The sequence below is a fragment of the Alosa pseudoharengus genome, unplaced genomic scaffold, assembly GCF_046254945.1.
Source record: "Alosa pseudoharengus isolate Yale_2024_CS ecotype anadromous, Long Island Sound unplaced genomic scaffold, YU_APseudo_1.1 YU_APseudo_1.1_scf_2, whole genome shotgun sequence".
NCBI lineage: Eukaryota > Metazoa > Chordata > Actinopteri > Clupeiformes > Clupeidae > Alosa > Alosa pseudoharengus.
This window is the reverse complement of record NW_027468663.1, coordinates 58,547,112-58,564,204: the sequence shown is the minus strand read 5'-3', so window position 1 is coordinate 58,564,204 and position 17,093 is coordinate 58,547,112. Positions and strand designations below refer to the sequence as shown.

The following is a 17,093-nucleotide window of genomic DNA, read 5'->3' as shown; positions in this document are numbered from 1 at the left end:
AAGACTAAAAAGGACATTTCGTCACAAGACTAAGACTAAGACTAAATTAAAAATAGGTGACACAATTAACACTAGGCTCATAATACCCCATAATACCCCACACATGGGCTCCTCTTACCCCACACATGGGCTCATAATACCCCATAATACCCCACACATGGGCTCATAATACCCCACACATGGGGTAAGTTGAGCCACAAGACCAGCTTTTTTGTAGAGAGCATATCTCTTTACCTGTATAAAATATCTAAAATTTGTTGATTACAGAAGTAGTAGAACACTTTAACATTTTGTTTGGTGTGAAGATTACAAAACAAAACCTGTTTGAAAAGTCGGAATGCTGAAGAATGTAAAAAATGGCTCATCGTACCCCACTCTCCCCCTAATCTGACTGGGTAAAGAAAACCTGACTGGGTAAGGAGAACCTGACTGGGTAAGAGAACCTGACTGGGCAAGAGAACCTGACTGGGTAAGAGAACCTGACTGGGTAAGATAACCTGACTGGGTAAAGAGACCCTGACTGGGTAAGATGGGTAAGAGAACCTGACTGGGCAAGAGAACCTGACTGGGTAAGAGAACCTGACTCGGTAATGGTACTTTTTAAATGTTGGATATTTCAGCCAAGTGGAAATTGATTTTGGAGCTGTGAGAGTAACAATCAACGGTTATTGTTTTTGAACTGACCATATTATGTTAAACCTTTGTAAATAAAGGTAACTAATAGGGGTGTAAAGATTAACCGATACGTATCGGTATCCGTTTTTAACATGTAAGATATGGCTACATCGATACGTGAAGCCCCGTATCGGAAAAAAACTGAAATGAACCGGTCGTTATATCGATTTACTTGTTATGAATCGGTGCACAACCTTTTCTGCTCGCTCAGACTCATTTACGTTCCAAGCAGTGCGTTCATCCCACTTCCGGTTTTGAAACTGCACGTGGCACGGAATTGTGGGTAATGCAGTTCGTTTTTGGTTACATTCATTGCCCAAAGTTGTCAAATGACCTCATTACCCATACATCTATTGCAACTTAACCATGTGACAACTTGCACTCGGTCGTCTTTTGTTTTTCGAAATCCAGCACGAAATTAAGCACTTATAGCATTCCTAAACAGCAATGATAGTCTGTAGAGTAGCATTACCTTTGATGAAGGGATTTCCTTAATGTTAAATAATAATTTGGCCCTTGCTGCTAAAACGATGCATAAATTATTAGCCAATGATTTTGTTCATATTCACTCAGACTTGTGGCATTTTAGGTTTCTGCATTAGGTCTACTGTTGGAACAAAATAAGCCCAGAGAGTTCATTGATTTGTAGGCCTATTTTATTCTTGTAGGGTAGGCTAGGCCTATATGAGAAAAGGCCAAGAGTGTCTTAAGCACTGTTTTATTTTATTTCGGTATTGTCTTACCTCAACAAGGCTACAGCTCCATGAAAACAATCAGATATAACTCTATAAAATCTGTAAAGTCTATAAAAATGTATTTTTATGTTGTATTTGGCTGCTGTGCTTGACTGAAATGTAGACTATTCTTTTTTCATTTCAATACAGTATATGAAACAAACCTCAGTTTAGATAATCATATTCACACATTTTGTTGCCTAATTGACAACCATGACCATGATAATTGATAATATAAAATGAATGTGCACCTTGAGCAAATAATAAAAAATCTTTCAGAATGCTTTCCATTCTTGAACTGCATCGAATTGCATCGAATCGTATCGCATCGAATCGTACTGAATTGTTTTTTATAAACATGTATCTTTTCTTGTATCGAATCGTGCCCATGTATCTAGATGCGAATCGTATCGTCTTTTACATGAGAGATTCACACCCCTAGTAACTAAGTTACTATGTCTGTTTGACAGTTATGTTGGCTAGGTCATTGAAATAGCACTGACTTAGCATGAAGCTGGTTCACTTTATTTGTTTGTATTTTGTTTTGCATTTAAGTTTTATTTTTTTGCGTTTGCAAGACTTTGAGCTGACAAAGTGGTGGATAGTACTGTTTTACATATCGTCATTTTTAGAAATTTGGCCCAGAATACTAGCCTGGAAATCCAGACCCAAATCTAGAAAGATTAAGCATGAGTAATGAAAATGGCACAACTCAAGGGGCGTCATCTGTTTACCTCGCCTCTGGCCCGCCTATATCAGATACACTGATGTGATTGGTGCAGCTCGGCTCCAATAAGGGCATGGGTAATGAGCATCATTACTGGTTGCCCTGAGCAAATTCAAATTGTGCTCTCGTGAGAACTCTGGATTTCCAGGGTACCAGAATACCATTAAATATTGTGATATAATTCTAAATCTATATGAGCTTGTGTGGGGATGTGTGGGTGGTGTAATGCGAGAATTGAATTTATAGTTTTTCTTAATTAGCAAAAAAAAAAAAAAAAAAACTACTGCACACTCAACTCTCAAAACCTCCAGATCATAACCAAACTATCCATTCAAGCTTTGTCTTCGGACATCACACACAACACACACACACACAAACAGCAAAAACCTGTTATAACTGTTAGCCTGCTGTAATGAGTAGCTATGTTGTTCCTGTAATGAGTAGCTATGTTGAGTAGGCTATGTTGTTACTGTAATGAGTAGCTATGTTGCTACTGTAATGAGTAGGCTATGTTGTTACTGTAATGAGTAGCTATGTTGTCACTGTAATGAGTAGCTATGTTGTCACTGTAGCTATGTTGTTACTGTAATGAGTAGGCTATGTTGTTACTGTAGCTATGTTGTTACTGTTATGAGTAACTATGTTGTTACTGTAATGACTATGTTGTTACTGTAATGAGTTGGCTATGTTGTTAAGATATCTGTAACGTAATTGTTGTGTGGACTTAACTGTGGAATTGACACCCTGTACTGTATTTATCATTTTTTATAATCCTACCCCTCTTGCACCTGCACTCACTCAAAATAAATGTATATATGATTTTAAAGTAAAATAAAATGTATAATCTTTAAATATCATTTGTTGCCATTTTTTAATGTGCCGCTCTGGTTAAACACTGGCCCCGTCCTTGTAGCCTGGGTGCCATTCCGAACTTAGTCCCGCCCACAACGTTTGAGGTCGGGAAGTTCGGTCTGGCATTGATCAATAGTGGCGCGAGTATGCTCCAAGGGGGCAGGCGAATTCCTGGAAGTAGAAGCATCGATGTAGCGGTGGTTATCAACTCTCTGCTAACCCCATAGAACGCCCATTCATTTAGGATTTTTTTGAACTCCCATAAACAATAAAAGAAAAAAACAAGACTCGACTACCTCGTACGTAACGTTAGGTTCCCGTAAGAAGAATGTTTAGCATGTCCGATTGAAGGGAAGCTAACGCACTGAAGGGAGATAACCGTATTGTTTGGATAAGAAGCGTAGTCCAGCCAGCATGGAAACTTGTGAACAAAGCTATGTAGCCTACAATAGCATTGTAGCCTATGTTAAGGTAAAGCATAGAGGCAAGTAAACCTAATGGAAAAACAGTAGTTTTACCGTTAGGTAGTCTAACGATAATCATTTCAGAGGTTTTCAATGGATTGACGTAGGTCAGAAAAGTGGAAAGAAGATTAGCCTCAAGGCTATAACTTTTTTGTTTTGTTTTACCATGACTGTTTTTGAAGATGATCATGTGTGGTAGTTTCAACATTAACACGACTTGATATCACTTGTGAGGATGATATTAATAATAATACATAAATAAATGTTTAACTTTGATGACTTTGAAGGCGAAGGAAGTGTGAGAAGAATTTCTGTGTAGCCTATCTATCATATGAGTTACAAGATTCAGTTTGCTGGCTAACGTCACGAAGTTAAGTGCGAGTCTGCGCAGTACTGGGGGGACCAACTGAAAAATGACTCAGTATCCTCCCATTGAGAAAGACGGAGTCTGTTCGTCCATTTCTTTCCTAGCGTTCATGGGCTTCGGAAAAACCTTTCTCCGAGTGAAAACATCATCATTCCGCGTCATTCACGTCACGTAATGTGTGAGTCAGAGGTCGGAAACTGGGGCTAGATTTTGCTAACAGAGTTGCCCAGTTAGGGGCTCGTCATCACTTTTGTCGTCACGTTGTAGTTCGTTTGTAGTCCATGTGGCCTTTCATGTCCAACAGTTTTAATGTGAACTTGGGAATTTGCCCTTTTTAATCACTTGAAAAGCTGCATATCTTTCTTTCACGAGCATCTTACACTATATTTTAAGCAAATACAGATGTTTGTTTAGGATTAGTGAGTGTATGTTTTACCCTTTGTTGTGGCATCCGTGTTTGTCACACATTCGATGGCAAAGCACTTGCTGTCGGAAAAACAAAGTAGCCATGGGGGCGGTCCTTGTCATTCCGAGGTGCTCTGAATGCACCATTTTACCAGAGCCCTTCTAAGGAGAGCCTCCCCATTCTCTATTAATCCCATACAAACCGAATTTGGCTGCAGTTCACCAGAGTTCACCTAGATGGCGATCGCGGGCGAGTCCAAAATACATGGGGTCCTATGGAGCTACATGGCTACATTTGTTGTTTTCACCTATTTAACAACTGAAACCCTCAGATTTTATTTAATTTTTCGCAAAATGGATATGGATTTTCAATCAAAAGTGAAATAATCCGGGAGTCATGTCCTTTCGTTTTCTTACAGGTTGGGTCGTTGTTGCCCATAACACGCTAGCATTGATGCTATGCTATGCTATGATCATGCTAATGAATGACGTCATTGGCACGTTTGAAAGGCTTTTTAGAACAATTAAGTGACTTTAAAAAATATAATACTCAACCAACCAAGCCTCCCCTTTCGAATACAATATTCAAATTACTTGAAAAAAAATTATATCCCGAGAAAAGTGGATTTTGAGGGGTACAGCTCCATAGACCTCCATTCATTCTGGACTCGCCCGTGAGCGCCCCTAGATGCAGTACCACACCGGAAGAGTTCCGAGAGTGAAGGTTCTCTCCTTATTAGACATTCTCTGATTTTACTGTCTATGGTATGCTCGCCCAAAAGCTGGCGGGCAAATCACATTGTCAGGGCGGGCTTTATAAGATGATGGACAGATGCTCAACAGTAACGTAATCAACCACGTCACCAAAGAGCGCTTGGGTTGAATGCGTTTACAACAACGATGGCTGCCGCTGGAGAATTGAGATGTGTACATTCTGCTATCAGGTCTGTTCTAGAAGATATCGACAGCGAATTAATTTTAAAAGAGGAACAGAGTAACGGGATCAAGGCATTTGTTGATAAGAAAGATGTTTTTTGCCGAAGCAACTGAAATAGACTTCTCCAGAATATATCCCGCCTCCTAACTTCCGTATCCATCCAACTTCCGGGCGTGGATTGTCTATGGGAAATAACATGGCGTTTTGAAAGATTGTACCTGTCAAACTCTGTAGGTGACAAAGTAGAAAAAGCTGCTGGGCAGATTGGCCTACACACTTCTGCCATCTAGTTTCCACTGGATTTTTTGATTTTCGGTGCCGTTTAAGTAGTATAGTCCAGTGTTTTTCAACCACTGTGCCGCGGTACACTAGTGTGCCGTGAGAGATCATCAGGTGTGCCGCAGAAAATTACCCAAATGTCACTCACTCAGGGGCGTAGATTTGCGTGGGGACCGAAGGACGTGTCCACACCAATGTCAGATTACGACTGAAATGTCCCCACCAATATTCAGGTTGAAGTGGGGGGGGGGGGGAAGCGCTCACATGCGCTACAAAGAGTTAAATACTTTCTCACTTTGCTGCGGATCATCTCGTACAGATCGTGTAATGTGCAGTAGCCTATAAGGGTAAATCGCGCTGATTTGAAGTTACCTAATAACTACCAGTGAGCCGCAGGGGACGCTGCGCTTCAGCTTCACTTCACTACAAGGCATATGAAGTGCGTCCAAATGTATCCATTCTTCTCTGTTGAACTCCTCGAGTAGGCTACTCATCACACATGTGTCACATGAAAGAGCCTTTTCTCAGCTTTTAAACGGTGCTATAGCCACTATTTGCTGTGATAAACAGTTCGCGAGAAAAATTTACTTCAAGAGATTTAATAATTATTCTCTGTGCCCATCTCCACATCCATTCGTCTCGGTGGAATATCGTAGGCCTACACACTCTTCACGCAACACATGACAACGCATATATCAGAATAAACAGCAGACCTTACCGAACACAAAGGTGTAAAGCATTCCCGTGTATAGTTAGCTGTTCCAGAGTAATCCGGTTTTGAAATAAATTGTAGAAAAATTCAACATGGTCTTTCGCCTTTAAGCATTTCTTAAAACTGAGCTGTGCTTACATCGCCTAGATATCTGTAAATAGGCCTATTAGAGAATATACAGGCAGCTTATGGTTAAGAGTTGTCTGTAGCCTTAATGATTCTTTTCACAAAATGCTAAGCATGCATGTATTTAAGTTTCTTAAAACTGAGCTGTGCTTAAATGGGTCAATGCATGATTTCATAACAGACCAAATAGAAAATAAATGTTAAATATAGCCTACATATGTATACATATTAAAATCAGATTATGTGCTACACAGTATAGATCAAGTTGGACAGTAGCACATTTTAATCATGGGTAGTTGGACAGTAGCACATTTTAATCATTTTATATATCTATAGTGGCTGGTGAAAGAGTTGAGTGGCTTTTCCTTTTTTTTTTTCGGGGGAATTAGTGGGTAGTGTCCCCACCAAAGCTCAGACCAAACCTACGCCTTTGCACTCACTGGTCCAGAAAAGCAACTGTTGCATCAAAGAATTTAGAACCACATGCTATCATTGATTGTATGATTGCACTATTTGTGGTATGCAGGCATTGTACAACGGGGCCCCATATCCAGAATTCACAGAATCATCACATATCCAGTTCAAAACAACAATTAAATTAGATATAGTCACCTACAAATGACAGAGGGCGCTTGTTTTATTGAGCAGGTCTTGCATAGAAGCCATAATAAGGCCATCTGTGTATTATTTGAAATTTTAGGCTATGGTATGTTTATTTTTTCTTCACACAGGATGTTAGTGTGCCGTGGGACATTTTAAGTGTCAAAAGTGTGCCGTGGCACAAAAAAGGTTGAAAAACACTGGTATAGTCTATAGTATACTACTTAAACGGCACCGACAATCAAAAAATCCAGTGGAAACTATATGGCAGAAGTGTGTAGGCCAATCTGCCCACCAGCTTTTTCAACTTCGCTACCTACAGATGTTTTACCGGTATGATATTTCGAAACGCCATGTTATTTCCCATAGACAATAGGAGAGTTCGACTTGCGGCAGATCTGTGCAGATCTGACTTGATGTGATGCATGCTGGGTTGAACACAATGCATACTGGGATGGACGCAATGCATACTGGTTAGAAATTCTGTCCGACTTCTGTCAGCCGGGGAGGGACTTACCACCGTGACACCATGTCACATGGCCTTAAAATATCGCGGGAGTCTTAGCCTGCAGACAGATCTTGCAGTTGCCTTCCATGAGCTGCACGAGCTGAAACACGCCCTCATGACGTCAGTTCAAAGACGTGATAGGGCCATTTGGGAGGAATGTCCTCATGACGATTATGACTGGAGGCTCATGCTGCTTCCTTATGTTGGAATATGCGAAAATAAACAGAAATCGAAGGGATACCTTCTTATACGTGATTTCTGCAACAATGGTAGGCTAGCCTACTGAAAACGTTTGGATATTCTGTTATTTTCTGCTGTTGGCTAAATAGATAGACACACATATAGGGGAAACACTTGATATTGAATTTATGTGCTACAATGCAGGCCTGTTAACTGTATGACAACAGTGGTTTATTTAAACTACATCATAAGAATGTATTTCGTCAGTCATCATGCTCATTTTAATGAGTAAGAATGAAAGTTCTGCTGTGTTTATTGCAAACAACATTCCGCGATATCTCCCGCGATGTCTCCCGCGAGTCACGTCAGGCAGACTGTAGCCTTTCTGTCCGGGATGAGCTGCCCTCTGTTGTAGCTCCTCCCGGCTAGGCTCTGAAGATCACGTTTACGTAGTAAGCCAGACCAAGTCAGACTCAGAAATGGCAAGCGAGGTTTTCCGGTTCCGGGTTGCTGTTGGTGAAAGACACGTTCGTATCATTCGGAGTTGGTAAATTAAAAAGCTTTACTGTACAGTGAATGTAGAGTGACTAATGGCAGCAAAATCAGATGGTTATTTGAAGGATCTCAAAGATTTAGATCCATTGACTATGGATAAAGATAATGTGATGTTCTGGGAAGAAGTTAGGAGAAAGCAGGTAAGACTGAGATCGGATTCCAGTAGTAGCGTGGAGTCGTTAGACACTGTTAAACGGAGTAAGATTGAAGTAAGCAGAGCTAAGAAGAGTGCTAATAAACAATTAAGTGAAACATTTAAAGTTGTAGTAGTGTTTGATCAACACGGAGGTCCTGATTTACACCCAATACATGTAACGAAAGCAATTGAGAAAGAGATAGGCAAAATCAATCATGCCAGGTTCATGGGAAATGGTAGATTGCTTATATTTGCAGCATCTGAAGAACAGCGTAAACAAGTACTAAGCAAAGAAAAACTAAATGGGGTCAAGATCACATCACACATACCAGGTGCAACATCAAAATCAAGAGGAGTGATTACAGGAATACCGATATCTGTTTCCATTGACGAAATCAAAAATAGTCTAAAAGGAGGTGAGCTTATGGATGCAAAAAGGCTGACTAAAGGAAAAGAGAAAGTTGAAAGTTTGTCGATTTTGCTATACTTTAAGGTGGAAATGCCTACTAAAGTTCAAATGGGATATATGAGTTATCCAGTGAGGGAATACATCCCACCCCCATTAAGATGCTTTAAATGTCAAAGGTTTGGACATGTAGCAGCACAATGCAGAGGTAAGATCAGATGTGCTAAATGTGGAGGGGAACATGAATATGGTAACTGTGGGGAAATAACTGAATTAAAATGCTGTAATTGTGGAGGCCAGCATAGTGCAGCTTATGGGGGATGTGAAAAGCAAAAAGAGGCAAGAGAAATCCAGAAATATAAGATTACACATCAAGTATCATATGCAGAAGCACTTAAGAAAGTGAATAATAATGATAGAATCAATCAGAGGCCTGCCCATACACCAGAACAGAGCAGAAGAAGGGACTCTGCTGAAGCTTCAGACAGAGGTAGAGAGAATAACAGAGGTCATGACAGGGAAAGAATTCAGCAGGAAATCATACACACGGCTATCTCAGAAATTAATGAATATAAGGCTAAAATATCAGAAGATACAATGTTGGTAAACAAGAACAATTTTGTTGCATTCATTTGTTCAATAGTCAATGTCACTATACAGCATGCTAAGAAAAGTGATAGAATAAAATCAGTAGTGGAAGCAGCTAATAATTACTTGGGTATCATAGCAAAGGCTGATGAAGTACATGAAATGTTAAATATTAATCATGATGGAATACATACTAGTTAAATGGATTATGGTTTTTTCTATTCTTCAGTGGAATGCACGAAGTTTAATTGCAAATGGACAGGAATTCAAAAGTTATGTTAATGATTTTCCAATTAAACCTGATATTATATGCATCCAAGAAACATGGTTAAAGCCACAACTAGACTTTGTTTTAAAAGGATACAATAGTATAAGATATGATAGAGAGATAGATAGAGGAGGGGGGTGTTTGACATTTGTTAAAGAAGGAATATCATACAGCCCAATAAAGGTATCTGAAGGATATGAATGTATTGTAACTGAAATAGTTAATAAAGAGGATAGAGGTAATTTGATAATTATCAACTATTATAATCCATGTAAAGAACTATCAAATGACTTAATGAAGAGTATTTATAAGGGAAGAGGTCATAGAGAAATATGGTGTGGGGATTTCAATGCCCATAATACATTATGGGGAAGCAAAATAACAGATGCGAATGGAGAAATTATAGAAGAAATGATTAATGATAGAATGCTGGTGTGTTTAAACAATGGCACTGGTACACGTATAAATATATATAAAAATGAGACATCATGTATTGACTTAACTTTAGTGGATAGGAAAATAGCTAATAGATGTGAATGGGAAGTGGATCAAAATACAAGTATTGGTAGTGATCACTTTCCAATTCTATGTAAGATAGAAACAAATGTATATATACAACAAAATTATATAAACCACAAATGGTGCTTTCAGAAAGCCAACTGGGTTAAGTATGTGGAATGTTGTAATGATCAAATAAATAATTCATCTTTAGACCTGGAAGAGTCGATAGATAGAATGAATGATTCTGTAAGTAACATTATTTTAAGTGCAGCAAGTCAGAGTATTCCAATTAGTAAAAGCCAAAACAAAAGAAGAAATATACCATGGTGGAATGATGAATGTACTGATGCAGTAGCAGATCGAAATAAAGCATTTAAGAAACTACGTAACACTTTAACAATGGATAATCTTGTAGATTATCAAAGGAAAAAAGCTCTAACAAGGAAGGTAATTAAAGTAACCAAGAAAGAAGCATGGAGACAATTTTGTTCAACAATTGGAAGAGAAACTACTTTGGATAAGATGTGGATGATGGTGAAGAAAATGACAGGTAAGTTTAAACCATCGCAAATGCCAGTGTTAAATGATGGAAGAAATAAAGCTATTTCAGATGCTGATAAAGCAAATATGTTGGGGGAAAAGTTTGCTGACATTCATAAAGGAAATCACCTAGATGAAATGTTCAAAAAGAGAAAAGAGGACATTTTGAAGGAAAATAAAAATATATTAAATACTAAACAAGAGTCAAATCATATACTAGATGCAGAATTTACTATGTCAGAACTTAAAATGGCCTTAAATACTACTGGATACTCCTCACCAGGACCTGATAATTTATGTTATGCTATGTTTAGGAAACTACCTGATGGATTATTGATTAAGGTATTAGAATTGTTCAATAACATATGGAATAAGGGCAAATTACCAAAGATATGGAAAAAGGCAATTATTCTTCCTTTCCCTAAGCCAGGAAAAGAGCCAAGCAATCCAGGGAACTACAGGCCTATAGCACTGACGTCACATTTAGGAAAGCTAATGGAGAAACTGATAGTGGCAAGATTAAATTATTTTCTGGAAAAGAAAAGTATTCTTAAAGATTATCAAACTGGATTTAGAAAGGGTAGATCTACGGCAGATGCTTTGGTGAAGCTGTGTAATGAAGTGGAGAAAACACTGATTATGAAGGAGGTAATGGTGGCCGTGTTTTTAGACATAGAAAAGGCATATGATACTATGTGGAGAGAAGGGCTATTGATCAAACTGGATAGAATGGGAATTGGAGGGAAGATGTATAATTTCATACTGGACTTCCTTTCCCAACGTACTTTTAGAGTCAGAGTAGGCTCAGAAAATTCAGATGAATTTACAGTGGAGAATGGAATCCCTCAAGGAAGTGTAATCAGTCCCATCTTATTTAATTTAATGATTAATGATATATTTATCAAACTAGGAAAAGGAAGTGATGGATTACTGTATGCAGATGATGCGGTAATATGGAAAAGAGGCAGAAATATTCCATATATAACAACAATTATGCAAAAGAAAATTCAAATATTAGAGGAATGGGGAGTGGATTGGGGATTCAAATTTTCTATTGAAAAATCAAATGTTATGTACTTTACAAGAAAGAAAATGGCTGAGGACCACCAATTATTTATGTATGATCGATCAAATTTTGAAAAGAGTTGTGAAATTTAAATACTTAGGAGTTTGGATGGATGAAAAACTTACATGGAAATATCATGTGCATTATGTTGAAACTAAATGCAAAAAAGTCCTGAACTTGATGAGGATGATTACTGGACACAACTGGGGAGCAGATAAGCAATCTTTAATGAATATTTATATAGCATTAATAAGGTCAATTATAGATTATGGAAGTGTAGTATATAGCACAGCATGTAAAACTAAGCTAACTAAGTTGGACAGAATTCAGTTTAGAGCATTAAGAATGGCCTTAGGTGCTATTAAAACAACTCCAACAAGTGCTATTCTGGTAGAGACGGAGGAAGCTCCACTTGCTTTAAGATACACTCAGCTGGCTTTAACATATAGGGTACGACTGATGGGAGATAGTAATAATCCAGCAGCATCAGTACTGAATGATTGTTGGGAGTACCAAACGAAGGCTAAAGGGTTTGGATGGAACATAAATAAATTAGCAGAGCAGTATGACATTAAAGATTTAGAATATAGTCCTGCAATAGCTCTGAGTGAAGTCCCTCCCTGGATGCTACCAATTCCAGAAGTTAATACAGAAATATTGAAAGAAAAGATGGAATACCCTGATGATCAGAGTTTTGCAAATTATAGTGAAAGATATCTATCCTCTTCATTTTATGGTTTTATTAAAATTTTTACTGATGGATCAAAAGACCAAAATGGTCATTGTGGAATAGGAATTTACATTCCTGAATTTAAAAAAGGACTGAATTACAGATTAAATAATTACCTCTCAGTGTACACAATAGAAATGACTGGCATAATAACAGCTCTAAGGTGGATAGAGGAGATAAAACCATTAACATCTTTAATATGCTCTGATTCAATGGCTGTACTACAGAGCTTTGAAAGTGGGGATTCAGTCAGAGAAGACCTAATGATGGAAGTCAGAAATATATTGTTAAATATTAGAAGCCTAGGATTAATGGTTCAGTTTTGCTGGGTTCCAGCACATATTGGAATTAGAGGAAATGAAAAGGCAGATGGATTAGCCAAAAAGGCACTAAAAAATAAAGAAATAGAAATTAATGTTCCAATAGGGAAAGGAGAAGCAAAAACTAAAATTAAATCTGAAATAATGAAGAGATGGCAACAGGAATGGGACGCTGAACCTAAGGCTAGACACTATTACAACAATCAGAAAAACATTGGAGGAAAAAGAATGAATATGCCGAATAGAAAAGAAGAAATAGTGTACACAAGATTAAGAATGGGACACACAGGACTGAATGCAACACTAAAACTGATTGGAAAAGGTGATGGATTATGCATAGAGTGCCAAACACTGGAAGATGTGGGGCATGTTTTGTTTAGATGTGGAAGATACAGAGAACAGAGACAAACATGGCAAGAATTGGATGAGAACATAGAGGATATTCTTGGGGAAGAAGGAATGCAAGTAGATAGAATTAGAGCCTTATTTGTTTTTCTGAAAAACACTGAGCTAATGAAAATAATTTAATTTTTTGGTTTTGTTTTGATTGGTTGTTTATTTGTTGGTTTCTGTTTTGTTATTATTTATTATTTCTAGATTTATTTTTTTTACACCTTTTTGATTGAGTAGCCAAAACCTCCTATAGCATCACTCTACACACTCCTGTACAGTAGGTGGCGGTATACATCAATTAAACGATGTAATCTGCCATTAAAGGAAAGAAGAAGAAGAAGAAGTCAGACTCAGCCGAAGTCAATGTCAGTACACGATCCGTACCGCCTGCCAGATCCGTTCTGCGCATGCGCATAATATTGCGCATGCGCAGAAGCTTAACGTCTTTTACGATGGTTTACGACACTACATGATCGGTTCTACGATTGCGCGAATGTCAGTATTACCTATCCAGAGAACGAGAATGTATATTAAGTCAAGTTAACATTGTTTGTACTTTGTAGCAGTAATAAAGTTCTAATAGTTAAATGTTCATGTTTTAAGGAACCAACGGAAATGTATGGAGGCTACCCAGATAGCAAAGGAGGTCGAATCAACGTTGATTGGTCAGGGTTGCGTTTCCTAGCTGCTAACCAAGTTAGCAACTTAGCTGGTTGCAATGCAATTTCCCCATTGCCAACCAACTAACAGGTTAGCAACTATTTGGGAAACGCATCCCAGATTGGTCGGTTTCTGTCAGACGACCGAAATTCAACGATGAATCAACGGCATGAAAACGTGAAGAACGTAAAAAAAAATATTTGCAGTTGTAACTTCTACAGACCAAAACCCTGGATGAGATGTACGAAACAGCTTTCTAGTTTACACTTAAGCTAGGTTACACAATTGACAGCTCTCATTACACTACATGCCATCTCCTCACACTAACTGTTAAGTCTTTGTTTTCACATGTAACATTGTTATCATTTAATAATGAAATATGAACCGATCTGGGAACTGGATACATTCATTTAATGGCCCATAACGTTTGCATGTATACACGCACGACACCTGCGTAAGCGTTTCAGGAGGCAACACTGAATCAAAACGAGAGCACACATTCAAATTCACACATGGAATGATCATCAAATGACTCATTACTTTACTGTGAACTGCTAGCCTACGTATTTGCCTGTGTATTTGCCAGTAACTCTACTGAATCAAAGATAGAATTGCAAAGATGAGTATAGTCACCTACATTGAAATGAATGCTATTACAACCATGAATAAATGCATTGAGAGAATGAGGAGAGCGGAGGAGAGGGCAACAAGTAAACTAACTTGCTGTGTTGAGACAAGAACATGGACTCAATGACCATTTATTAATATCATTTTATTGCATGCATAAATAACAAATCCTTCAAGGCCATAGAGCATATGGGTGTTCATATTGGGTGTTCATCCTTTTTAAGATGCTCTGCAACTTCTGACTATAAACACACTAATAGGCTACAAGAGACTATATTCACCTCTCAATAAGTTTTTTTTTAACTACATAAGTACAATCTTATATAAATAACACTTCGTTCATTTTAATTCATGTAATGTGAAAAAATACATCAGGTATTGTATGCAATTTGAAGCCCATAACATTTTCTAATGTTTTCACAACTATAACATTAAGCAAACATCTCATGATTGCTGCCCATTGCATAAGTACACTGTACAAAGAAATAGCCTGTAATATGTCATCACTGGACATTTTTTGAAATAGTGTTAAAATACCGTCACACCCCTACCTGACAGTCATGAGTACTTTGGTGGTTTGGTGCAAGGCTATTAGACTAATGGCCTCCTTACACCAAACAACTTTGACAAGATTTGGGAAAGATTGGAGTCTTTTGAGTAAAGCTTGAATGGGGGGCATTAGTTAAAATACTACAATCTTTTAAGAATCTTTCCCAAATCTTGTCAAACTTGTTTGGTGTAAGGTGGCCATTAGACGTTTCCCCTCCCACTCAAGCAATTAGGACGCCTTTCACACTGCTCCTGCTTGACCTATCCCTTCTGGCAATTTCCAATCAGAGCCATGCAAACATTTTCATCTCACAGAATAGAGTGTGCGTGCCTTTCTCTACAAACCATGTGCAGTGGCTGAGTCATAAGCCTCAAAAACATGGCCAAACTTAGATGTCTAATGTCAAAACATGATTTAGATAACTTATTGATGCATTCATCTCCAGTAGGGTTGACCACTGCAATGGGCTTTTCCATCTGGTGTCACTGTGCCAAGTCATCATCTACTTCTTTGGCTTCATGTTCTGAGTCCTTGGGCTTTTCTGTGAAAGAGAATCACCTTGAGTTGACCATTTTTCATTTTTAATGCATTTTATTTACACCGATGTATTATAACTCTTTATGCAGTGGTTCGACACTGATTAAAATAGGTGAAATAAGTCACACTATAAGGACTGGTTTTCCAACAATTCAAGGGTTACATTATATTACATTAATACACAGGATTAGATGTTACAATCCCTTGTGCCAAAATCCAAGGTAAAATCACATTCAGTATATAAGTATGAAAGTATAAGTATTTATTCCACTGCTTGGTTGAATTTCCCATTGTCCTGCGTAATTTAGAACGACCATTAACCGTATGTTATTTGCACACCTATGAAGTAGATCCATTTTGTTGGCCGTATCACACTTGTATATTATTTCGCCGAACTCGTTGTGAAGTTTAAATGAACTGTCACGTTGCATCCGAGCTGTAAAATGCAGACGTTCAGAACATGGCAACATTGTAGCATATGACGGAGGTGGCTTTTAGCTAGATGGATGACAGCAGGCTAAGTAAAATAGCGATGTTTCAAAACTAAAGTTCATCAGAATCTTGGGATAAGCCCACTTGACAACGGGAGAGATAGAACTAACGACTGGCCTTTGGCCGGAGCAACCATCCATTTAGAACTAGTAACGGCAGTTTGTCCTGCAAGTTGAGAAATTAGTTGATATGTGTCGGAAGAAATTAGTTCTACAAACAAGACAGTTTTAGCGATTAAAACGTTTAAATTGTAACAGGAAATGAACACAACGCAAGTGGCAACAGTGGAATAAGCGGGATAATGGACTCCACGGTGGTCAGTTCACAGAAATGAATGCACTATTTTTAAAAAATAACCCTTTAAATGATGACATCTGATGACTTTTGGGAAGTATTGATACATTGAGATGCATATATTTCAAACATTATATATTACAATACAGCCTATAAGGCCTAAAGAAAACTAATTTATAATAGAGCAAAGTAGATGTAGCCTATAGACCTACACAAAACTAAACCAAATATGGCTGAAATATATAGGCCATCATGATCATTTTACCAACAGTGACGCAGAACCATGGATTTTTTCCATTTATAACATGTTTTGTTTATAACTTAAACCAACATTGAGTTAAAATGTTGACTAAATTATTTACTATACTCCTACTTGATAATAAACAGCCTGCCCCCTAACAGTCCTCTGGGCCTACGTACAAAATAGTGAATCATGCAATGTCTGAAGCTTGATTTTGTGTTCAGCAAACCATACTTGTTTTGATCCGGACATTTGTTTTCAGCTTGTACTGGGGAGTCTTGGTGAACTTGGTTGCACTGCCCCTTCTGATGGTGTGAACTGTTAAATGAGAGTGAGAGAGAGAAATAGGACAGACAAAATAATGTATTAGAATAATATTACTACAGCACTAGAACACTATCACTATCATCATTATTCATACACTGCAGTACTGAAAAACAAAAGGGCAAACGCTAAGAATCTACAGGTCATAATACAATCAATACTCTGATGCATCTGTGATTAAGGCCAAATGGGAGACAATCCAACAGATATCTTTGACCCTTACATGCATAAGTGGAGTCAAATATGACCCCAGCATTTTTTTGTTGTTGCAATATCTTTTACATTTTTAATGTTTAATC

The 17,093-nt window shown here is 37.9% G+C and overlaps 1 protein-coding gene across 5 annotated transcripts in view; it reads right to left on the bottom strand.

The window, feature by feature from the left end:
• LOC143134922 (tumor necrosis factor alpha-induced protein 2-like) overlaps window positions 1–17,093 on the bottom strand; it is a 177,683-nt gene that overhangs the window by 43,763 nt on the left and 116,827 nt on the right. Inside the window, exon 1 of one of the 5 annotated variants that reach the window (XM_076295649.1) lies at window positions 1–172. This exon is cut by the window's left edge and continues 2,252 nt beyond it. The exons of the other annotated variants lie outside the window; for them this stretch is intronic. The gene's annotated coding sequence lies outside the window, so the exon portion shown is untranslated. Of the gene's footprint in view, window positions 173–17,093 lie in introns of those variants that run through there. 5 annotated transcript variants of the gene reach the window in all.